Source organism: Varanus komodoensis, unplaced genomic scaffold (genome assembly GCF_004798865.1).
Source record: "Varanus komodoensis strain SLA01 unplaced genomic scaffold, ASM479886v1 scaffold17, whole genome shotgun sequence".
In the NCBI taxonomy this organism is placed as follows: domain Eukaryota; kingdom Metazoa; phylum Chordata; class Lepidosauria; order Squamata; family Varanidae; genus Varanus; species Varanus komodoensis.
In genome coordinates, this window is record NW_025335505.1 from 18,127,784 (window position 1) to 18,151,391 (window position 23,608).

The 23,608-nt window shown below is 39.6% G+C and overlaps 1 protein-coding gene across 1 annotated transcript in view; it reads left to right on the top strand.

Moving 5' to 3' along the window:
• TSHZ1 (teashirt zinc finger homeobox 1) overlaps window positions 1-2,618 on the top strand; it is an 85,654-nt gene extending 83,036 nt beyond the window's left edge. Inside the window, exon 3 of the mRNA XM_044426527.1 lies at window positions 2,554-2,618. The gene's annotated coding sequence lies outside the window, so the exon portion shown is untranslated. The remainder of the gene's footprint in view (window positions 1-2,553) is intronic.
• Window positions 2,619-23,608: the final 20,990 nt, after the last annotated feature.

The window sequence follows — 23,608 nt, forward strand, 5'->3', positions numbered from 1 at the left end:
TGCTCTAACTGATCAAGATCACCTTGAGTCTTGTTTCTGGCTTTACGGTATTAGCTATTCCACCCAATTTTGTGAAATCTGCAAATCTGATAGCATTCCCTGCATTTCCTCAACCAAATCATTAATAAAAATGTTGGCAAACACTGGCCCCAGGATTGAGCCCTGCGGTACCCCCACTTGTTTGGGGTAAAATTGGGGTAAAATTGTTAAATTACCACAATTTGAGAAGGTGTTATTGATGAGTATGACTCCTTGAGTTTAAGTCTGTACTCATTTGTGGATCCACCTGACACTTGTTCCATCTAGCCCACTTTTAGCTAGTTTGCTACTCAGGATATCATGGGACACTTTGTCAAAAGCTTTGCTGAAGTCAAGGTATATTATGTCCACAGCATTCCCACAATCCATCAGAGAGGTTACCCAATCAAAAAATGAAATCGGATTAGTCTGTCGAGGAATCCATATTGGCTTCTAGTAATCAATGCATTGCTTTCAAGGTGTTTGCAGACTGACTATGTAATCTCCAGATTTTTCCCATATTAGTGCGTAGTGCACAGGTGGTGGTGGTTCTCCTACTCATCCTCCTCCACATGGGATTCGTCTGCTGTCTTTTATCCTTTTTCTTTGTTGGAATTGTGTACCTTTGTTCTTTGTAATTGTTGTAAGACTTTCCTTTTTGAAAGATTCCCATCCACCTTGGACTTCTTTTTTCATTAGAATCACTTGTCACAAGACTTGATTTTACTTACTATTGTTCTAAGTTTATTAAAATTGGCTTTCTTGAAATCCAGTGTACATGTTTGACTTCATTTGGCTTTTTTTTTTATTTAGAATCAATTTAAGTATGATATGGTCACTTTCCCTCACAGTTCCCATAGCTGCCAGTTCATCTACCAGGTCTTCCCTTTTTGTTAGTGTGAAATCAAAGATAGGCATTCCTCTTGTTCCTTTTTCCACTTTCTGTTGGAGGATGTTATCAGCAACACATATTAAGAATCTTTTGGAGGGGCCAACTTTGGAAGAATTTGTCTTCCAACAAATATAAGGGAAAGTGAAGTTCCCCGTAACAATGACATCATGCCTCCTTGAAACATTGGTGATTTACTTTTCAAAAGTTTCATCCCCGTCTTCTTTCTGACTGGTTGGTAATAGATTCCAACCAGTGTGTTCCTTTTATTCCTTGCTCCCTTTATATCAATCCAGATGCTCTTGATGGGGTTACTAAGATCATCCTCCTGTGTTTCTGTGCAGAGATACGTATTTTTAACATATAGTGGAGCTCTGCCTTCCTTTCTGTTTCTTCTGCTCTTCTTGAACAGGCTATATACTTCAACTGTTGAATTCCAGTCATGGGAATCATCCCACCAGGTTTTAGTTATACTTAACAGGTTTTATTTACCCTCCTGTTTGTTCATGCTGTTTGTTTCCCATACTCTGGGCATTACTATATAGACAGTGAAGACCATGTGCATTATACATTAGCTCTCTTCCTACAAACTTTGTAAGACTATTTTTGGGCACTGTTAGAGCTGCTTTCTATTGTGATGCATAAACTTTTGTCTGTTACACCCAGGAGTACTTCTCTGTCCCCTGTAGAATTCAGTTTAAAGCCCTGCTGATAAACTTCATGCTGTGGTCAAACACCTTCTTTCCAGCCTTTGTAAGGTGCAACCATCCCTTGCCAACAGTCCATCTTCCAGAAAGTGTAGTCCATAATGCAAATAATGTACTTAGATGTTTACTTAGGTAATTATGAAACTAAAGTTGAAGGATCAAGATATAAATGTAACTGCTTCTTAAGTACAAGATACAATTAATATGACCAAATATTATTTGTTTGTGAAATCATCTTGCCAGAATCAAAAGATGAATACAGATGCCTTAGAGCATCACTAATACTTAAGATTTTTTCAGCAGTCATTTTTGTATTTACATTCACTATGTATAAACAATTCTGGAATAACACCATTGGCTTTCAAGAATACTTGAAGGAACTTCAGCCCAAACTTAATCTGATCACTTACCAGCAAAATTGTACCCATGGTGAATGAAAGCTTTCAGACCGACACACACACACACACAATCACTAAACTATATCTGCATTTTTTTGTTTTTTAGAAACAGAATTGTGTGTATTTATGTGTGGAAAAATTGCAACAATTGCAAATGAAATCAAGGTATTGTACTTTTTAAAGAAATGATGTACATTATTTTGATTCCTATTGTCAAGCCAGCATCCTTCAGTTTCCTCAACTGATGTCACGAAAGCCACATCCAGATTGGCTGTATCTGGAATGCCACAAGGGTCTGTTAAATTTCCCCCTTTTCCTTCATCGGTAAATACTTGCGTTCTTTAAAGGATCAATCCATTTAGGTATTTTATTTCACTTCAATTACTAGAGGATTATGTATTTTAGGCCCAAGGGGTAGAGAAGAAAAAAAAAAAAAACACTTTAGAGGTTATTACGTAAAATAAGATTGTGGATTAAGCCACAGGCTTAATTGTTCTTCTTTACATAATAACCTTAGAAAATTTTGTTTACTTTAACACAGGCCTGCAAACATGATTACAGGATATTTAGTTGTGGGTGAAGAGGTTACAGAAGAAATAACAGCTCTAAAAGGGACTCCGGTCTAATGCAAATCCCATGAAAGATCCCTTGAAAATACCACATATAAAGAGTTATCAAAGCAAGCTTGACCCTACGTTCTTAAAGGTATTTAATGATATTTAATGACTTAAATACATTAAAGGTATTTAATGATTTAACTCATCGGAAAACTCAAAATTCCGATGAGTTTTGCAAGCTGCTGGATTTTCTTTTTCACATGGAAAACTGACTGGACAATCCTTCAACTCTACAAACTCCAATTGAATTAAGCCAGATACTCTACATTATGAAGTATAGAAATGGTAAGACATCTTGAGTATGAATTCTCTTCAGCTTCTTTGGGTTGTATCTTGTTATTCTTTAACAGCACAACACAAAGAGCTTGTATGTAAACAGTTTTAAAAATTTGGCATTGCAACTTAATGTATATCCAAATGAATTTGTGATCACTAATGAGGGAATATTGTGTTAATGTTGATTAAATTGCACACCTGTTTTTACAACATACATTTATGCATGTGTGTGTTTTTACTCCAAAATGTTTTTTTAAAAGGTTGGTATTCTTAGCAATGTCTTTAAGAAAGTGACCTGTGTAACCTTTTCAAACTACTCATGTAGAAAGGAGACTGTTAAGTACCTCAAGGCCTCTGTATCGATGGTAATCCCTTTCGTCATTCTGTTAAAACATTCAGCATTTGTTGTTCTTTTCCCCCAAACAGTGCAAACTATCTATGTAATTTTCAGTGGTTCCAATTTGCACACACATCATTTTGGTTTGCTTCCATTGTAAATCAAATATCCTAAATTATGCCTAATTATTGTGTTGTTATTTTCAAGATGGTACACATCAGAAGTGTTCTTATGCAGCTTTGATGGTTTTGAACAGGTCTAATTGCTATTTATAAAGTTCCAATTGATACTATGTTTTAATATTTTTCAACAGTATCATTTCGTTTATTGTTTAAAAGTTTATCACCTTGATATTTTTATATGTTCTCCAGCGGAGATGTGATACTGACTTCTGACAAAAAATGATTTGTAATGCAAAATGCAGATTTTGAGCAGATGCTTCTCATTTTTTATCAGTAAAGAAATTCCCTTTCCCAATGTTAGCTGTGATTTAAAATTATATGTGCATCGAAACCATGGTTAATACAAACCATAGTTTCTTCGTACACCAGGGTTTGAGCCCCTTCAATGTATAAAGGAGCGAACACTCTGAGGTAGTATAATGTTGGGAAGAAAAGAAGGAATCAGTCCAGAGAGGGCTGGCAAGACTTATTTGTAAATGATGGTATACCAGGGACTAGTACTACATCTGTACAAGGCCTTTGATAAAATGCAGGGTACTGTGTTAATAGAGGCTTTTCTATGTTGGAGAAAGTGTCATACACACAATAGGGGCACTGGATTTTTCTCCATCATTGAACAGAACGTGCAAACAGACTTGTATGGATTTGGTCCGTGGCTGATCTCTAGGATGGCACTGAAAATATCGGAGTGCCATAGAAAACTGCTTGCACCATTTTGAAAAGGAACAAGCATTTCCATGAGGCATAAAAGACTGTTCTGAGATGCATTTCTGAACCAAACTCTTATCTCAGGCAAAATACAAAATAGGCAAATGAGCAGCACAGGCAAGATTGGTAGTATCTTTGCTGTACTGGCTTTGCTTACAAATTGCCCTATAGCCAAAGCTTTCAGGGCAAAGTACATAATAAAAACAAATAATATAAAAACAATGCTCGAACGCACCACTGTAAATCAAGTAAAATAGGGCAGGAGACCTTCTAAGCCAGAGATGTGTTCTGCAACACATTTTAAATGGCAGTCTAAAGATCTGGATATGTGGTACCTGTAAAGAGGGGCATCCATTCCTGAGATTTCCTCTAGGCACATGAGCCATTGTGCATTTACTGAGGGAAGCAGTGAACTACATATGCATCCCCTTTCTCTGTTTAAAAGGACACAGAATGCCATGTGTGCAGGACATTCATTTGGAAATTGTGTCCTATTATTTTTCACATGGGGCTACTTTTAAAAAGCTTGGAAAATAATACCGCAGAATATAGCACTGGGCCAAAGTATGCATTACTTTAAAATAAAGAGGAAGCCTGGAAGATTCCAAACTCCAAGACTTCTGAGATTTCTTTGATTTGCTGAGCTGAATCTGGTAGGATGAGAGCAGTTGCAGAGGTAATTTTCTCCTCCTTGACCTCCATCTTTGGTGATTTCCACTAGAGAGGCTTTTCAGCCCATCTAAGGAAAATACATTGGAAAGAAAGGGAAGGAGGTTGGAAGATGCTGAGGATATCTTATATCCCAGCCTGTGTCATCTCCTTCCGTCCCTTGCACATGCCCTCTTCCTCCTCTTTAGAAGTTGCTTTGCTATCGAAAGGGTTTTTTTTTTTCCCCCTCAGCCATGTTATGGTCCTGGCATGGTCTCCCGGGGAATAGAGGATTGTTTTCTAAGTCATTTGGTAATATATTTTGCAGGTCCTCAATCCAGTTTCGGGCATTAGCAGAGAAGAAAATCTCCCCTCACAGCCCACACCTGAGCATACATCTAGATCAGGACCCTTTGGCATACTTCAGAATAATAATTATTATTATAGCAGCTAGTTGCATCCTGAAGTAGCATGCACCCTGCACCCGACTTGCTGGTTTAAGCATGCCCTAGTACTGAAAGACCTGTTTTCCAAGCACAAAATTTCAGGTCAGTTCAGGCCTACAGAGTTCTGCCTTTTCTGGATTAAACTGCCCAATTACTGAGGTCTTTGTTACTGTTTGGACTGTTCCCACATTAGAGATTAGATAGGTGGACTGGATATAGCATTCACAGTACTTCCACTGAGACTGGAATGCTCTCCTGTTTGCCAGGGTCTACTTTTCTGCTAGCATCATTAAAACATTTGATCAGGTATATGGAAATGAAGGAAGGTATAGAATATGCCTTAGGTTATCTGTTTCCTGCTGTTTTATAGTAATGAATAGAAGGGAATATTAGTTGTTTGATTATTGTATTTTTGTTATCTTCATATTAGATTATTTTTGTTAGGTGCCATAAAGCCAACAAGTGGTGTCCTATGTGTATTTACAGATATGGTGTATATGCATAAAATTCCTCCCCCACCCAATTTCTTCCTTCTCCTCCTCTTCTCACTCTCTTCCCCATTCATCTATAATCCCAAACTCTTATGCTTATATACACACATGACTGATGTATGCTTTTCTTATGCTGCTCTCATTCACTCCCATTAGGAAACATGTATCATGGTGAACATTGGGAAGCCGCTGCTGGGATCTATTAGCAGCATTAGTAGATCCTATATGCTTTACCCCCCCCTCCCCTTTAATTCACTGAGATTCTGCAAAAATGTAAGAAGCTATCAGTGGGCAACTTGGTTTAATCCTTTCATCTGTATATTACCTCTGTAACTTTCCTTTCACAGAGAAGCCTGGATATTTTAAATGTCAGACTGCTAGGAATAAAGATGATTTCGAATTTATAAAATCAAAAAGAAAAATGGATTACAGATGGGAAGGAGTCATTGTTTCAACTATGTACAAATAGAAGACAAGCCTTTTGTCCTGTTCCAGAATTTTCTCCCTCCTGTCCAACACTGAACAAGTCTGATGACATTAAACCCCGAAAAAAGTTGTCCATGACATAAATCCACACAAAAAGAGGTTGTCCTTTGGGTTTCCAATCTAAAAGTGGCATGAACACTTAGACAACACGTACAGATATGGACAATACGCATACGTACTTGTCCACATTCTCTGCTGTCATTCCTTTTGCCTGATTGTTCTGTTAAACGCAACATGAACATTTTTTTCAAGCCTTGGTTAGACTTGGTTTGTCACCGCGAGGTTCCAATGTATAACATCTTATTTGTTGTCATGGAAGCACACTTACAAGCTCAATGTCACAAAAAAGCCATCCTCCAACAAAACAATGAGAATTGGCAGAAAAACCCAGCAAGTCACCACCCTTTCGTAGATTCGGAGAGAAGAAAAACAGCACTCAAGTCTTTTGAGAGAGAGCAAGTTTTAGAATGTTTCAGGTGGCTTTCTTGACTTTAACCACCACAGCTTTGCACTGAGGCAAAGAAATGAAGATGCTCCAGATCTTATTTAAGAAGTGAATGCTGCAATATCACAAAAATGTTGCATTTTTCATAATGTGTGCTCTCCAGACCAGTTTTCTTTCTTGTTGCTAATCTCTGGCAAATGACTTACGGTGCAATTCTGTTCATGTTTGAGCAGAAATAATTCCCGTGACTCCCAGACTTCCCCAGGCATCATAGCATTTTTCTGCCTAAACATGCATTCTTAACAGGAGTAACAGATGTGGGTACATGGTACAAGGAGATGGCTTTAGAGATGGCACCATGGAGAACACTCAGTGCTTTTTTTGTAAGAAAAAAGGTGCCAGAACTCATGAAATTATTTATCTTTCACACATAATCACTGTACACGCACCCACACATTGCCCGCAGTAAGCACTCTGTGCGACCACACGACCAATCACAAGCTGAGCTGTGCCACAGGCCGAGCAGTGCCATCACAACCAGCGGAGATGAAGTATGCATGCGTTGGACTCAACACACAAGGCATGCACCATGTTAGTGATTTTGCCGCCGACCTGCTACGCTGGACAGGGCAATTCAAATCTGCATGGGCCAAACATCAAATTTTCAAAAGTTACTTTTAAAACTTGGAAAATCTGTCAAAAAATGTGCCGGAACGCCGTTCTGGTGTGTTCTACGACAAAAAAAGCACTGAGAACACTTACTGCTTTAATTATACCTCCAGAAATTACACCTAGCTGATTCTACACCCAAGCAGATAAGGCATCCCATTTTATCAGAACAGAGACTGTGAACCCTTAAAACATGAAAGAACATAACATTAAAATCCTAATGTATGTAGTATCTTTAATATGCAATATACTTTGCAGGTTTGTTTGTTTACTGCATGGTTTCTCTTCAAAACAATCCTGCAAATACTTCTACATCTAATTGTGACCATCAAGTGTTAGTGATTGGCTATTAGAAGCTTCCAGGCACACAAGGAAAAGTGTATTAAACCCAATATTTGGGCATGTTTCAGTACAGTCTGAGATGCCATCAAGTTGTATCCTTTGCTTCCAAACAGTGTTGCAGGAGAACTGTGCCAAAATCACAAGTTACTTATGGTTAATCTCAGTGCTTTTTTTGTAAGAAAAAGGGTGCTGGAACTCACATCTTGTTAATCTTTTATTTAAAAAATTATATATTCAGTTCTTAACATAAATTTAATTTATTGTATTTAAGGGAAATGTTCATAGTAAATTCCAAAGTTTTGTCCAATTCTTATCCGACAAATCTTGACTCCTTTCCCTGCTGTTAGTATCTATGTGTTCTGTCATTGTGTCTCTTAATATTCTGGCCTTTTTATTAGCAGGACCGGTGGTTGAGAAGTAATTAGTAATTGTTTTCATTTTTAAATTTGGGGTCATACTTTTACACTAAAAATTAAAAAAAGATTTTCAATTCACCAACTTTTTTTAAAATAAATTATTTACCTTTCGCATGTAGTCAATCACTGTACACACACCCACACACCAGTTGTGTAATGAAACATAAGTCGCCACCAGCAGTAAGCACTCAGCGCATGACCACACAATCAATCACAAGCCATGCAGCGCCACAAACCGAGCAGCGCCATCACAACCAGCGCGGACAAAGTACGCATGCCTCAGACTCGACACACAAGCAGCCCGCATGCACTGTTTTAATGATTTTGCCACCGACCTGCTATGCTTGACAGGGAGATTCAAATCCATGTGGACCAAACGTCAAATTTACTTTTACATTTTAAAGTTACTTTTAAAACTTGGAAAATCCATCAAAAAAAGGTGCCGGAACTCCGTTCCAGTGCGTTCTATGACAAAAAAAGCACTGGTTAATCTTAAGATTTCTGACGTGTTGGGTTCAAGAAACTTAGTTCCCCCATGCTTCATACTCTTTCCCCTGTATTTTGTACCTTCACTTCTGACTTATTTAGCAATCTTTAACTGAAATTATCTTCATTTAGAACCATTCAGTGGCCTGGTTTGCACCTTCAAATTAAGCCACTTTGGGATCTTTAAATTGCAGTGCATGCTAGGCATGATTTCCATAATCATCATTTATGTCACCTGAATCTTAAGTCCTAACTTGCTGCAGGGGGAACAAGCCTTCATTAATCTTACAACCACCTATGAGTTGATTGGCAGTTTGCATCCCACTCGAGCAGGCCATGCTGTCCAGGTTGGGATGACACAAGACACTACATCCAAGTGGTGATTATAGAAATTGCACCCTGTAATGGGAAGTAATAAGACTTATACATGAGTTACTATCCTTAAGATTGTTGTAGGCTAAACCCACAGGTCATTATATACAATTTTAAGTTATTAATAACACCTGTTTTATTAACTAACCAGGCAAGCACCAACCTATTAAAAAGTCAAGGAGAGAGAGGAAGGTCCAGGGGATGTATCTGACTAGAGCATGGGTCCTCAGACTAAGGCCCATGGGCCAGATCTGGCCTGCCATGCCCATTTAACCGGCCTGCCCCACAAGTTTTGCACTTGCCAGGCGCGCGCACTGGCACATGGCTTGCTCACGAGGAGGTATTTTGGACTAGCTCAGAGAAAATTATCTCCTTGTGAGCAAGCTGGCGCCTTATCATGCGCATGCCTGGTGGCGGCTTGCTTGTGAGAAGGTCGTTTTGAACTACCTCAGAGAAAACCATTTCCTCACAAGCAAGCTGGCACATCATCCCACGTGCTCCCCCCGTCCCCGCCTTGTGTGCACATGCATGCACGCACACACATCCCTCACCGCCCCCCACCCGCCGGCACCACCTTGGTGGCCCACACCCACCACTGGCCCCTGTCAACTGGCCCCCTTTAGAAAAAGTCTGAGGACTCCTGGACTAGAGGAGCTGCAAGAATCAGCCCCTGCTGGAATAGTATCTGTGTGTGTGTTTAAGGGAAGTAGGTAAGTAAGAACATCCCACACACAGGCTTTGCAGCAGTATGCATTTCTTCTGGATCAAAAATGTATCTCTTCTGTAAATAAATACACAAAGAGGTATCTAAAACTCTCTTAAAATCATATCTATAACCTTTTCATTTCCCAAGGTAAATTTCTGTTTCCTCCATGCAATGATAGATGGTGTAAGGATGACCAGATTTCTAGCTGGTCCAGGCCTTGAAGCATGCCCAGTTTCTGGGATTGTGCTGGCTGCTTCAGGTTTGATGACAGTAGTAGCAGCCTAGAGATAAGGTGAGGCCAGCAAAATCAGCACAGTCCTTCTAGGGTTAAAGATCCTTAAGCTTTAAAGAGAATATATAAAAGAAATTTTCTTCCTGAAATAATTTATGGAAATGCCGTGCTCCCTTTGAAGGTTCCATGTCACTGCATAGCTCCACGCAATGTTCTCTTTCTTCACCTGTCAGGCAAGGACCACCTCGAAGAGTCTCACTACTGATTACTAGTTAATTGTCATTAATAAGTGACAACTGACATTATGGGGGCTTAATGCAGAGAGAACAGAAAAGAGCCACAGATATTCTAATGAGCTGACTCCTACGTGCCCTCTATTGTTGTCGAAAATGAGGAGCTGTCGTCATTGTTCAAGAGATGGGCTTCAATTGCTCCGGAAAAAAAAATCTTTTAAAAATTTCTTTATGCACAGATAATTCCTGCTGTGTTCTCTCTCTCTCTCTCTCTCTCTTTCTCATTTTGTTTCATACACATACACTGAGCTTTACACACACACACACACACACACACACACTTTACTATTCCTATTTCTAGGAATACAGTTATGTTTACCGATTATCTGAATCTGGTACAAAGTTCTGGAACTGCTATGAAAACAAACCTTTAAAATAAGTTTACTTACTTACTTATTTATTAAAAGTTTTTCTAACCTGTCCCCTACGGAACATCTCAGGACGGCTTACAAAAATAGAACAGAACAGCTCCACAGCATCCGACCATTAATATACTAAAACCCCAATTAAAATCAATTAAACTTTAAAATAACAGGATTGAGTCCTTGCTTGCTTGCTTATAGAATGATGGATAGATTTTTTAGAAATTACACAGAACTTGTATGTCTGAAATTCATAATTTGGCAGGGAAAGGTAGTCGGGCCAAGGATCTCGAACAGCAACAAATGGAAAATTATTTTTTTAAAGGGGGGTTTGGCTTAAAAGGTTGCAGGTGAGGACACAGTATGTTAGGAGCAGCTTACTTTAATTATCATTGAAATTAGTATCTATTAAAACTAATAAAAACTAGTATTGGTATATTGGCAATTGATGTTATTGGAGCCTATGAATGAATTGAGGAAGCAATCAGAAATTTTAGGGATGCAATGTTGAGAAATTGGGTGCTTTTTTGTTTTAATAATTCCTTTTCAATGTCCTTTTGGTAATTCTTGCAACATTTTTCATCATTCATTATATTTGTTATGGTTTCTTAAGAGAGAATCTACTTCTGGTGAAGATACTGTGAAGATTGTTGGCAACAAAAGATTACATAAACTTAGTTGATAAAGCAGTGGCAGGGTTTGAAATTTTGAAAGATACTCTACTGTGGGTTAAATGCTATCAAACCACATAACATGCTGCAGAGAAATTTATCATGAAAACAAGATTCAGTTGATGCAGCAAAGTTCACTATTGTCTGATTTTACTAAATTGCCATGGTCACCCCATCCTTCAGCAACCACCACCCTGATCAGCATCAAGACCCTCTACAAGCAAAAAAAATATGACTTGCTGAAGGCTCAGGTGATGGTTAGCATTTTTTTAGCAATAAAGTATTTTTTAAGTTAAGATTTTTTTTAGAGCACAATGCTTTTGCACACTTAATAGACTACAGTATAGCGTAAGTGTAACCTTTATAAGCACTGGGGAACCAGAAACATTGTGTGATTCGCTTTATTGCTATATTTGCTTTGTTGCGACGGTCTGAAACTGAACCTGCATTCACTCTGAGGTATCCCTGTTGTCAGCATGGCCAGGTTGTCAGTTCAGGAGAAACTGCGTAACACCAAAGTGATGGAAAGGCAGTCCATGCTACTATGCTCACTTGGGCCTTTTAAGGGAAAACTTTAAAGTGCAACTTCATTTAGGACTTATTGAATGCCATTTCCCAGAACTAGAGAACTGTTTGGAAGGATGCGGCTCCAGCTCCTTGCCAAATTTAGGCAGGGGTTCTGGGCCCATCTGATTCAAAAGAAGAAGCAGAGTCGGGTACCGTGTGCACATTGGTAATGCTTCAGTCCAAATCCCTCCAGCTTCTTCATGTGTCCATACATGTTATTTATTTGCAGACAAACAAGGCTGAAAATGCTTCCCGGTTTCTCTTCCTGTCTCTAGTGAATTGTAGGGCTTAAATACCTGGAGGAAATAAAAAAAACAGCAAACTTTTGGTCAAGCCTGGCCCAGGTGGAAACACTCACCAATTTCCATCCAATTTATTTTCAAAACTTCATTTACAGATATACTCTTTATCTAGCAAGCGTCCTTAGCACTGTGTATAATAACAAAAAAGAGGCAAACATCAAAATGTAACCTAAATTTTCAGATCAAGTTATGCCAATAAAGTCACGGTGGTCGCTCAGAAAATGCTTGTTTAAATAAAAATTCCTTAGCAGATGCTGAGAACAAAAACTGCCTGATATGAACTGGCAGGGAATTCCACAGAGATGGATCCAATATACTGAAAGCTGAACTCTGAGGTTTTGCTCTGGACTATAAATGGGCTGTGGGTCCATGTAAAACCACCAGGAGCATGTGTTACGTGCACTTTGATCACTGACTTTCCTTTTAGCAAATACTATTGATGAAAAGTAGGTTGAAAAGTTATATTACTTGTCTCGGGTCTTGTTCTAATTTATGTATTATTGCTCAGCAGATGTGGTACCGTATTGTCTTACCTTCCTGCTGGATCTACTGAATAAGGGACACTTTGCATAGCCACAACTCAGTTTTAGAGTTTTGTTCCTCATTTAAAGAAGTGTAAAAAGTCTGTAACATTTACATTTTGTCAAAACTGCTTTTCCCTGGAAAAATGGGTTTGTGCTTTTGCGCCTTCTTGCGCATCCAGAGGTTCAGAAAGGTATAAAATGTGAAGCAGGATGTGGACTAGCTATGTTAAAAAGAAAGAAGGATCTTGCTGTAAAAGTGTGTAAATCTCAGCTACATTTTTGAATTTTTGAGACCTGCAAAGAGAAACCAAAGAGGGCGCAATTGGGAGTGCATTCTGGGAAATGTCCAGGTTCTGCAGCTGCTGCACATCGTCAGCTAGCAGCCCTGAGGACATCGCTTCAGGCGAGACTTTGCTGTTAATATTTGCAGTTGCATAACTACCTTTTTAAAAATTAAAGCATTCCTGCTCATATTTTTATGAACAAACAAACAATTCTTTCTTCCAGATACTGACAGCCCTTCCAAGGTGCCGCTTGGACACTGAAGGGATTCTCTGTGACTGTCAAGATGGTCATTGTGAAAGCCAGCTTTTAAGCCAGGTTTCATGTTTTATGACAAAAAGGAGTAGAAAAAGAAAGAAAACCATGGTGGACCCAGAGCAGCTTGCAGAAGACAATTAGATCCTCCTGTGTGTCTTCCAGGAGTTCAACAACCACAGTGACCCAACTGTCTTTGCTTTGTCTGCAAGCAACCCACTGTAGGCTACTGCCAGCTGGTTTAGTGTGATGTGCCCGGTAGTTAACTAACAAAGAAACAAGTGCAGTTACTTAACAATCTATCAAACTAGGATTGGACATCTCATGCACGACCAAACAGAAGCGGCTGACATGTTCATCCCTGTTTATGCATTGCAACTCTTTGATTTTTAAGTAATGGGTTGTCCTACATGAAGCAGGTCATTAATATCAATATTGCACATTTGGCTTGTTATTTGGGTAGCAGATATCACACATTTTAGAAGCATATTTTAATTTCTGGAAGAAACATAAAATAAGTTCTTTTCCTTCAGATGGGAGATAAGACACATAGAAAAAGCACATTTTGTTACAGATAAGTGGCATTCTTGTGTTATAATGATATTTGTAATAGTGTAATAGTTGTAATTAGTTATACAACACTCATACTAAATAAAATATAAATCAAAAGCTGATAACCAGTTACTGAAGTTTTGAGGGAAGACAGTATGTCCACTTAACTGTAGTGCCATTGAGGATTAACTCTTATTAATGTATAAGAAAATGCTATTTTACACTGAATGCGTTTCTCAAAGAGGTTAGTACCTGAAGTTTAAATCTTTGCATTTCTGTCGATCTTGGGACAATATTTGGCATAAATGAAGTGAGGAAAAGCAAGAACATCCACTTGCACTTTTCCAGGGAGAGGTGCATTCCAGGGAGAGGCACTTTGTGGTTGTCATTTGTGTGTCAATACAACACACCTGTGCATTTTCCTTCTTATGTGCACTTCGTTGCTTAGTGTCACATTCCATGTCATTTAACAGCAGACAGAAAATAGTAGAAGATTCTTGGGATGGAATACCACTAATTGAAAGAAAAAATAAGTTAAAGAAGCATCAAGAACAACAATAAAAATTTATTTGGAGTAAGTGATACTCCTCTTCTCCAAGAAGAGAGAGAAATCAAATGCACAGCACAACTACTTTAAGCATATCATATTAGATATTTTCTGATGTTACTGCCCATATCATAGCATCGAGAAAGTCATGTAATTTAAAGTCTAAATTTAAAGTCTAAAAAGTCTAATTTTTTTTTCTTCTTCCTGGAAACTTTGGTGAACCCCCTCTGGAGTAGTTTTTCTCATCCTGGTATTCTCCAGATGTTTTGGGCTATGCTGGTTGGGGTTGATGGGAGCTGAAGGATTCTGGAGGATTTAAGGCTGAACAAGGTATCTCTTAAGCATAGCAATTAGGCCTATGGGGAGTCTCTTTAGCAGTGAGGGAAGAATTGGTTATGCTTCATCAGGGTGCAGGCTTCTAGAGAAGCCCAACTGCTTTTCACATTTTTCACTGCCACACTATCTATAATCTGCAATGGTTGTATAGACTGAATTTTAACTTGCAGCAATTCCTTGCATTTTTTCCTGGAACTATGCATTTTCTATATGGTTGTGCTTAAAATGTAAAAAAAAGAACCAATCAAGAACCTGACAGAGAATGAATCCACCCTTTCTCATTAAGCAACTTGGGCAAGGCAGCTAGACCGGGCTTCTGAGAAATCTGTAGACCAGATCTTTTCCTCCATTGTTTTTCAATAGTAGACCTGATATCTGAACCATGTTTCTTCCACCCAGCGCTGAAACCCTCATTTCTTTCTCCAAGTCCTTTTACCCTTGTAGTGGTGCTTAGGCCAACAGCTATTAATGGGGGAAAAGATTGGGGTTACTATGGGGAAAAGGGTGACCTGCACAGCCTGTGCTAATATTTGTGCCTTGCTCTGTAGGCAGCACACATTAGATTCAGATTCATACATAACCTTTGTAACATCTTATTTATTAAAACAATACATAACAAAACATTAATTTCTGAGAATACTGCCCAGCTCCAAGGTCTGCAGTAAGAGTGATGTATGGAAAGGATCTACTCGGGCCTCCTGCAGAAAATAAAAAGGCAAGTTGGCTTAGTGCCATTCACACACACACACACACACACACACACCCTGAAGCTCCAATTAACTTGACAGACTCATCTGCATTTCCCTAAAACAGAAACAGAAGGCTAAGATAACAGCACTGGACTACACTGCAGGTGTGTCATACTCCAACCTCAAAATGGCTGTAACAACCACCCTGGGCCACACTCTCTCAGCTGTAGTCCTGTCTGTTGATATAATAATGATACATTTTATCTGCATAGATATCAGATAAACTCAGGAAAAAAACAGTATTAAGAAGACATGATGTTATGAACTCCTGTCTTAGCTGTTATCTCCCCCCTCCCCACAGACATACTACTGTCCAAATTCAGCTTCAGTAAACTTTGGGATTTTTAGATTGTTTTTATGAAATTTCAGTTACTTTCTAAAGAGGAAGACCTCCAGAAGTCTTAACTGGTTAACACTTTTAATGGTTAAAAGTGTGTCTGTTAACAATTGCTACAATTTCTTTCACAGGCTTAATATGCCAAAAAGCAGGAACAGGCTAGTTCTCACCAATCTAATGCACAGTTGCACTCACATCTTTTTTCCTCCCTCTGGCCCTACAAGGGCTAGAAACTTGCTTTTTTTCTGGGCAATCTGTAGATAATGGTCCAGCAGGATACTTATGATGTAAGGCATTGCTTGGGATGTATGTAACTCGGAACAATACCTTTCCTTCTAATGCAATCAAATTGGGTCAGGAAAACCATACAATCTTATTACTTGGAATAAAATTATAATGGACATACATTCTGGAATCATTGTCTAGATCCCTTGACAGAGGATAAACATGTTTGTCAAAATAGTACCCAAAAATCCAGTTTGGAAAAAGAAACTGTGATTCATGCTGTCCTTTTTCCTCTGCTCTAATGTGCTGCTGGCTGCTGGACTACCATCTCACAACAGTAATTCTCAATCTTCTTGTTTCACAGTAAATGCTACTTGCTTCGTTTTGAGAGGGGCTGTCTGGTACATCAGAATGCAGACCCAGCCAAGATCTTAAGTAGCTGGCACAATGCCTTTAAATACCATATTGGCATCTTTCCACTAGAAAGTGCTATGAAATATAGGCAGGAGGCCTGTTGCCGTGTCTTTGAGGCAAGTAAAACCAGTTCCTATAAAGGTTCTCCAAGTCATGAATCATTTTATACATTCAGAACAAGGTGCTTCTCATTTTGAGGGATTATCTTCCCACCAGAGAAACAAAAGGTGCCCCATGCTGTATGCTTTCATCTCTGCAACAAGCCAAGAGTAGAACAATCTCACTTTCCAGGAATCTGGCCTTGTTGCAAATGAATGTTATGGGTGTGTTCTCAGCAATCCAGGAACACACCCGGAGGTGCTAAGCACTGATAGTCTTGCATCCCAAGAAAAGCCTTCTGTTTAAAAGTGCTGATGCTCTTTAAATAAATGGATCATGCTAATAGTAGAATAATAATGTAAAGCAGGGTTAGCAACTGAAAGAAGTCCAGGAAACATTCCTCCCCAGCTGCACTCTGAACCCTCCCTTAGTCCTGCAAAACACAGCAAAGATTAAATTTGCCTCTTTTGGTGGTCCATAGCATTAACCCCACACTTTCTGTTGCCTTTATTTTTTCCACTGCAATAGATGGCATGAAGATTCCCTAACCCTAACCCTTTTCCCCACCACCGATTTAAAGTATTTCTAAATTGCTTTTCTGCCCACAATAAGGTCCTCAAAGCAATGTACAATTTCAAACAACAATACAATAAATAAAATCTCAACAAAATAAAAGCCAAAACAAAACATTCTTTAGAAAAACCCAGAGCAATAATAACATCTATCAAAAGCCTGGCGAAACAGTGCAGTTTTATTGCCTGTCTAAAACTCAGAAAGGATACTATGATATTGAGTGCTCAGTACTGAGAAGCACTAACTATCCTTTTGCAATGGTGTTCATGGGTGTAATGTTCCAGGGGCTGCGAGAGTAAAGCTTACTCGGGGGCTCAGCCCCCCTGCAGCAGCCAGTGCCAGGCGGCACTGCCAGGTTCATGCAATTGGGCCCATGGACTTTCTGTCTTCCCCCAGTTTCAACTGCAGTTGCAGAAAAGGCAGGATGGTTCTCCTACTGGAGTCAGCATGATTCATCAGCTCATTTAGGATTCTTCCTGGAACAAAGAAAGTGTCTCTGGAAAATGGCAAATTCCATCCTCTGTGCCAAATTCCATCCTCTGTGCCACAGTGTGTAAGAAATCTAAGGGATACCTGATCAGATTGTTGAGTTAAACCTCCTGTGAGAATGTCCACAGATATTTTGCTTCAGTACAGACAGACCAGGATAGACCACTTGAAGGTTGCCTCTCAAACCTATGTTCCAACTTGCTCAGATCAGCCAAAGCCTAATGAAGCAGAAGGCACCCTAATGAAGCAGTGCTCTTCTGCTGTCTCTGCCTAGACATAGTATAATCTGTGCTAAATTCCCCTTGTTTTTAAGGCTTCTTCCAGGCTTATTGTCCATTATTCCCCACTAGATCAGTTGCACTTCACCCACCAAGTCACCACATCACTTTACACACAAGAGATATCCCTTTGCTCCTCCGCTATATAGCGGTACAGCCATTCCCACTACATCTGCATCTCTTTCCTGCTATCTCTTTCATACCACAGATCTAAAGTAATGGCTTGTGCTAGCTTTCCTTATGCATAGGTAAGAGAAACCAACAGAAAGAAGGAGGGATAAACACCATACACATCTGAAACAGGACCCAAATGCACATTTCTTTAAAGTTCTAGTCATTAACCAGAAAAATACCAAACAATAGAAGAACAACCAGACAGACAGGCAAAAAATAATAATCAAAAGAATACAAGCAGTAGCTTTTTTACTGTCCTCATGCTCAGTCTCAGTGCAGGAGGGTTCCTTCCCTTGCTTTGTGATATTTCTTCAGCCTCATGGGCATGCCATCGTTTTTCCTCTTGTATATGGAGAGTGTAATTTTGGCTACATAAGGTCGATGCTCAGAGAACTGAGATTACTATTAGTATATAGGATGTTTCGTGAAACAATTAGAATCATAATCATGGCTTCTGCTCAAAATAAACCTGTCGAGCCACACTGTACTACAGCTGACTCAATGATTAAACAGAGCAGATGTTTAATAACAGACAGTCAGGGCAGCATGTGGTGACCTTTATTCTCAGTGTCTATTACTGTGATGTATGTATATGGGTATATACATTTCAGCAAACCGGCAAGGTTTAGTGTCTCTTTCTTTTCCAGAGGCCTGGATAGGCTACTCTTTTTCTGTCTCTTTCAGGGCCAATTGGAATGTTATCAGGGCAAGCAAAACATTTGCATTGGGATGTGGAAGGGGCCCTTAACATACCCCCACTCATTTTCCATCCCCCTGTAATTTTTTTTCAATTAGGAATTGTTGTTTTACCCCTCCCCTCCCCTATGGGTGTCTGTACACATTCAGGATGACAAAGAAATGGAAACATAAATCCTCTCTCCCAAATATCCATGGTCCCAATATGGAGCAGGGCCACATTCCCTGACACTCAAGTATGTAAGCAGAACTATGTGTGATCTTCAGAACTTTTCTTAGACCTTAAGGCAGGCCTTACAACTGAGGAATTGTGATGTGCAGCTTCGGAGAAGTTTGCCTAAGAGCACAGTTCTGGTGCATCAGCTATCTACTGCCAAAGGTATTGGACTGTGGAGACGAGGGAGAGAGACTTCTCAGTCCAGGCATTCATCCCTGCAATCAATTCCCACTAGAAATTTTCCAGGCTTCCTCTTTGCAGATTATCAGTGAGTTCTGAAGAGCTTACCTCAGGGGTCTCAAACTCACGGCCCGTGGGCCAATTGCCGGGCCGGCCGGGGCACAGGGGAGGGGCCCTGCGGCCTTCAAAGTGCCGGTGGTGCCCGGGCCGGCCTCCGGATGAGCGGCCCACCACCACCGCGGTGGTGGAATACTTGATGCGGCCCAGCCTCATCCAGACTCTACTTCCAGCGGCCCCCAGGTAAGTTGAGTTTGAGACCCCTGGCTTACTTGCATTGCTAGCTGATGCTTTTTCCTTTGTATTGCTTTTAGTTGTTAACATCTGTTTTTGCAAATTTTTATTGCATCCACTTTGTGTGTGTTTATCTAGTGTGCCACTCTGAGGTGGTTCCATCCTTAAAAGCACCCTACTTTTGGCGAGTCAGTTTTCTCCTATGGACTGTAATAATTAATACATGATTGGGGAAATATGCAGGTTTCTTACATGTTGTTTGGAGAACAGAACCAAAAGGTGTACTGAAAGCTCTGCAGATGAACTCACCTACTCATTAACCATAAGCAAGAGCAATTTCAATTACTGCCAACTAGAGATTGCACTTGGTCCAGTACACAGAGCTTTCCTAGGCCATGAGGGATATTTAGCATGTTTAGTGGAGGCTACATATTTTTGTGGACCAGCAAATGGGGAAGCCCACCATGTCAATTTCATATGCATGTCAGCATATGAGAGCAAAGCCACTTTATAGGATGGACTGGATGTGAAACAGCAAAGAAATGACATGGTTAAACCCCATTAGGACCAATGAAATGCAAGCGTAAACTGCTTTTTGTGGGGCTTGCGCATGCTTCATTTTCTCGGTTTGTTCTCCTCTTCAGAGCTTAATGACAGAAAATGAGGGAGGAGTTTGTATGAACCCCCCTCCCCTCCAGCACACACACTGATACGCACTGCTTTTTTATTGCTACACAGGGAAGGGAAGGAGGAGAATTGGTTGACAGATATTTAGCTTTTTACAACAAAGAACGTATTTTTAGCACACTGCACTAAATGAGAAGTAGACACACAACTCCCATTAACAATAGCGTGAAGTGAATGTGTGGTCTCTCATTCACTGCACTGAAAATTTACCCCTAAGGGTCCACATAAATTTGAGCTGTTGACCATGTGAAATGTTCTTTTATGAGCAATAAGGACACTGAAAGGCAGGGACATGTTTTCTGAAGCTATGGCCACATAACTGATATTTGTCTGTGTAATTCTTCAATTTTTCCAGCCATAACTCTTCATTTTTTTCCTACATAGATTCCACATAGGTTGAGCACATTACTTATATAGAGTGCAAGAACAGCTGAGGGAAAAATGATTTTAGCAACTGTATATTTTGTTATTGAATTAGGTCCTGAACTATAATTTGCCATCTCCCTGTTTTGATGAGAAGACCCTTCCAATGTTATCACATTAATATATCATAGTAAATTCTGTATATTCTCTTTGAGTAATGTGAAATGTGTGATAAATGTATGTCTGTGTGTGTGTGTGTTTGTGTGTGTGTGAACTAACTTCAGATGTGTGCAGTAGAGAAGGGAGGGGAACAGCAAAGACATCTTATCTCTTTTCCTGAAGAAACAAAGAACTTACTGCCAGTTTTATATTGTTTGCTCTTGAATCTTATCTTATATTTGATTATGTAAATAGGGGGATTGTACTGTGGTACACATCTTTTGGAAAATTTAATTTCTATTCTATGCCTAAGAGCCTCAAATCTGAAAATATTAGCAATTGACAATGATATAGCTTGCTTTTCCCTTAGCGTTATCAAGATGCCTTTCAAATAACTGAGGAAAAAACTGTGCCTGGGAAGGTTCCTCATAACATGCTGGGCATTTTGCATTTAACAACCAAAACAAAGGGGTGTGAAGTAAACAAGGTTTTTAAGATACATGTAGTAATTTACCTTTATTTCCATTTGAAGGTTCTTAACACATACTATTTTCTCTCTCATTTTAAACCTTACTGCATATATACATTTTCAAATGACTGCTTGGTAATCCCTTGGAAAAATTGTCTGGACTCAGAACAAAGATTTTTATTTCATCTTTTTGTTGATATGTTTCAGAACTAGAATCCAGTTCTAGTTTGATTGTTTAACCAAGTCTGATTGTTTAACCAAGGAAAATATAAACTATACACTCTATAACTATAACCATGGAAATCAATGTTGGGAAAAATGAATCCATGTCTTCAGGTGTAAAAAGGAAACTATGGGGCTTTTGCCTCCTCTTGCCACAGCACTCCCATTTCCCAGGCTTACATCCTATTATTCTTCAGGATTGGCTACATGCTGCTTAGCTCATTCATTCTTCTATATAGCAATGATGGTGGATTAACCCATTTGCCTTTGCTATTCCTTCAATGGCCACTTAGACTTAGGAGGTCTCTTTCATTGGCTCTGCTAGGAGACCAACTCCATTTGGCTCTTCTCCTCCTAAACGTAGTAATAGCCATTCCATCAGGCTACCTAAACTGTTTTATCAGAGCTGAACAATATAAGAATTATAACTTTCAGAACTCATGCCTGGGGTTGAGTTTCTTCTTGTCTTTCCATCCCTTCCCCTCTCTTGTATCACACATTTTACATTGTAAACTGAAAGGAAGAAACTGGCTTGTTTTTGAGACAGTCTTGCATCTGCAGAGTGCTCTTCCCTAAGAAAGCTTACCAGGCACTGCCAATGCCACAGGTTCAGCACATGCTTGCCTTCCCAGACATCTAGACATTAGTTATAGCCTGACTGTTGCAGACTGCTTTTGGGGTGTTAATTCTAAGCAGTGAGACGGTGGTGGAGTGGATTTGTTTTGTCTTGTGGATGAACACTATTCAGATGGTACTGGTTTTAGATGATATTTGATGGTGCTTCTTTTAATTGTATCATCAGGGCTAGCCCTCTTAAGAGGCAGGCTGACTATCCTACCCGAGACAGCAGAGCCGGAGAAGCAGTGAACAGACCACTTCCTCCACCAGAGAACTTGCTGCTGCTGTGCTCCCTCCCTCTGCCACTGCTGCTGTTTCTCCTGCCCTTTCCCTACCTACCCACCTTGCAGAACCTCTCAGAATGAACCAGCAGGCGGCCAAATTCTCTGAAGAGTCATGGACGATCTCCAGGAAGACCTGCCCTCCCACAGTGCCTGACTCTAAGCAAGGACCCGTCAGAACCAGACATTTGGGCATAGCCTCCTCTCTTAGGAGCCACATTGGCCTTCAGAAATGAGTTAAGTGCTCAAGAGAAGCAATGGCCCTTTGCCAAGTTAGTGGTGGTAGATGGTCCTAAAGCTGTACCTGCTAAAACCCAAGGAGCTGACTGCTGAGAAATGTTTGGCTGCAGTCAAATGCTGGATAGTGCATCTCTGTAATGTATTTTCTGTCTCATGCACATCCTGCCACTAATTACCAGTGCAACTCCCCTTCCACTGGTAATTAGTGGCAGCATGTGCATTAGAAAGAGAGTTTATTAATTGTCCACTTAAATCATTTCCTCATTTGAATCTCCACAAACTACAGAAGCCCTACTCCATCCATTATATTATTATTTATTTCATTTCTATAATGCCCAATGGCTGAAGCTCTCCTGGCAATAAAAGAAAACATATTGATACATTTACATTAAGGACATCATTACTGTAATAAACAACAGTTCATTCCACTAATGTTATAAAATTTCAAATTAATCACAGAATAGGCAAAATCAGTAATGTCAATTATTAGCCATGGAATCTCTTATCCATAACTGAGCAGCAATTTGAGTTCCCACCAGTATCTCCATGGTATTGCTGGTCAGGTAGGTGCAAGTCTTTCTTTGACAAGTGTCATCTCCACCTTCTACTAATCTGTGGGCCACACTTAAAGGTTCTTAATTTTTGCAATACACAAATCTGTGGTTGGTATGAGAACCCGAGGTGTTCCAGTGTCTGGATCCAGGCCATAGTTTCTTAAATGAAGAAGGAAAAGCACCTAGAATCAGGCAAAATTTAATACATAACAAAGAGGTTTCAGTGATTGGAGGTTCAAATAGTGATTCAAAAGTTAAGCACGCAATTAAGAAACATGTATACCTGGTTAAAATGCCCATGACTTCTGACATTTTTCCTATGGAAGGGCAGATGATTCGGTCACTGATTTTTCTTTCTTTTCTTTCTATTATTTTGGAGTTGGGAAGTCTATTTTTTTCTGTTGCTTTTTTAATTCATTTTGGTGGTGTGAGTTGTGTTGTTTTTATTATGCAAACTTTGTAAGCATCTAAAATATGGCCTAACGATATTGTAAATACATAAAATTCATGGATCTGTGAATAAAAGGTTTGTATATTCCCATAGAAAAAATGACACTGTCCTTTTCTGGATTTAATAACAGAAATGTGATGAGGCAGCTATGAAAGGTCTGAAAAAAGTACCAAATGGGGATTGTCTAGGCATTTCCATTAGGAAAGAGGGTGCAGGTCTCGGTGTTGCATTCTGTATCTCCTGTTTCCTCAGGCATAGAGCATCATGTCTGGAATGGAAA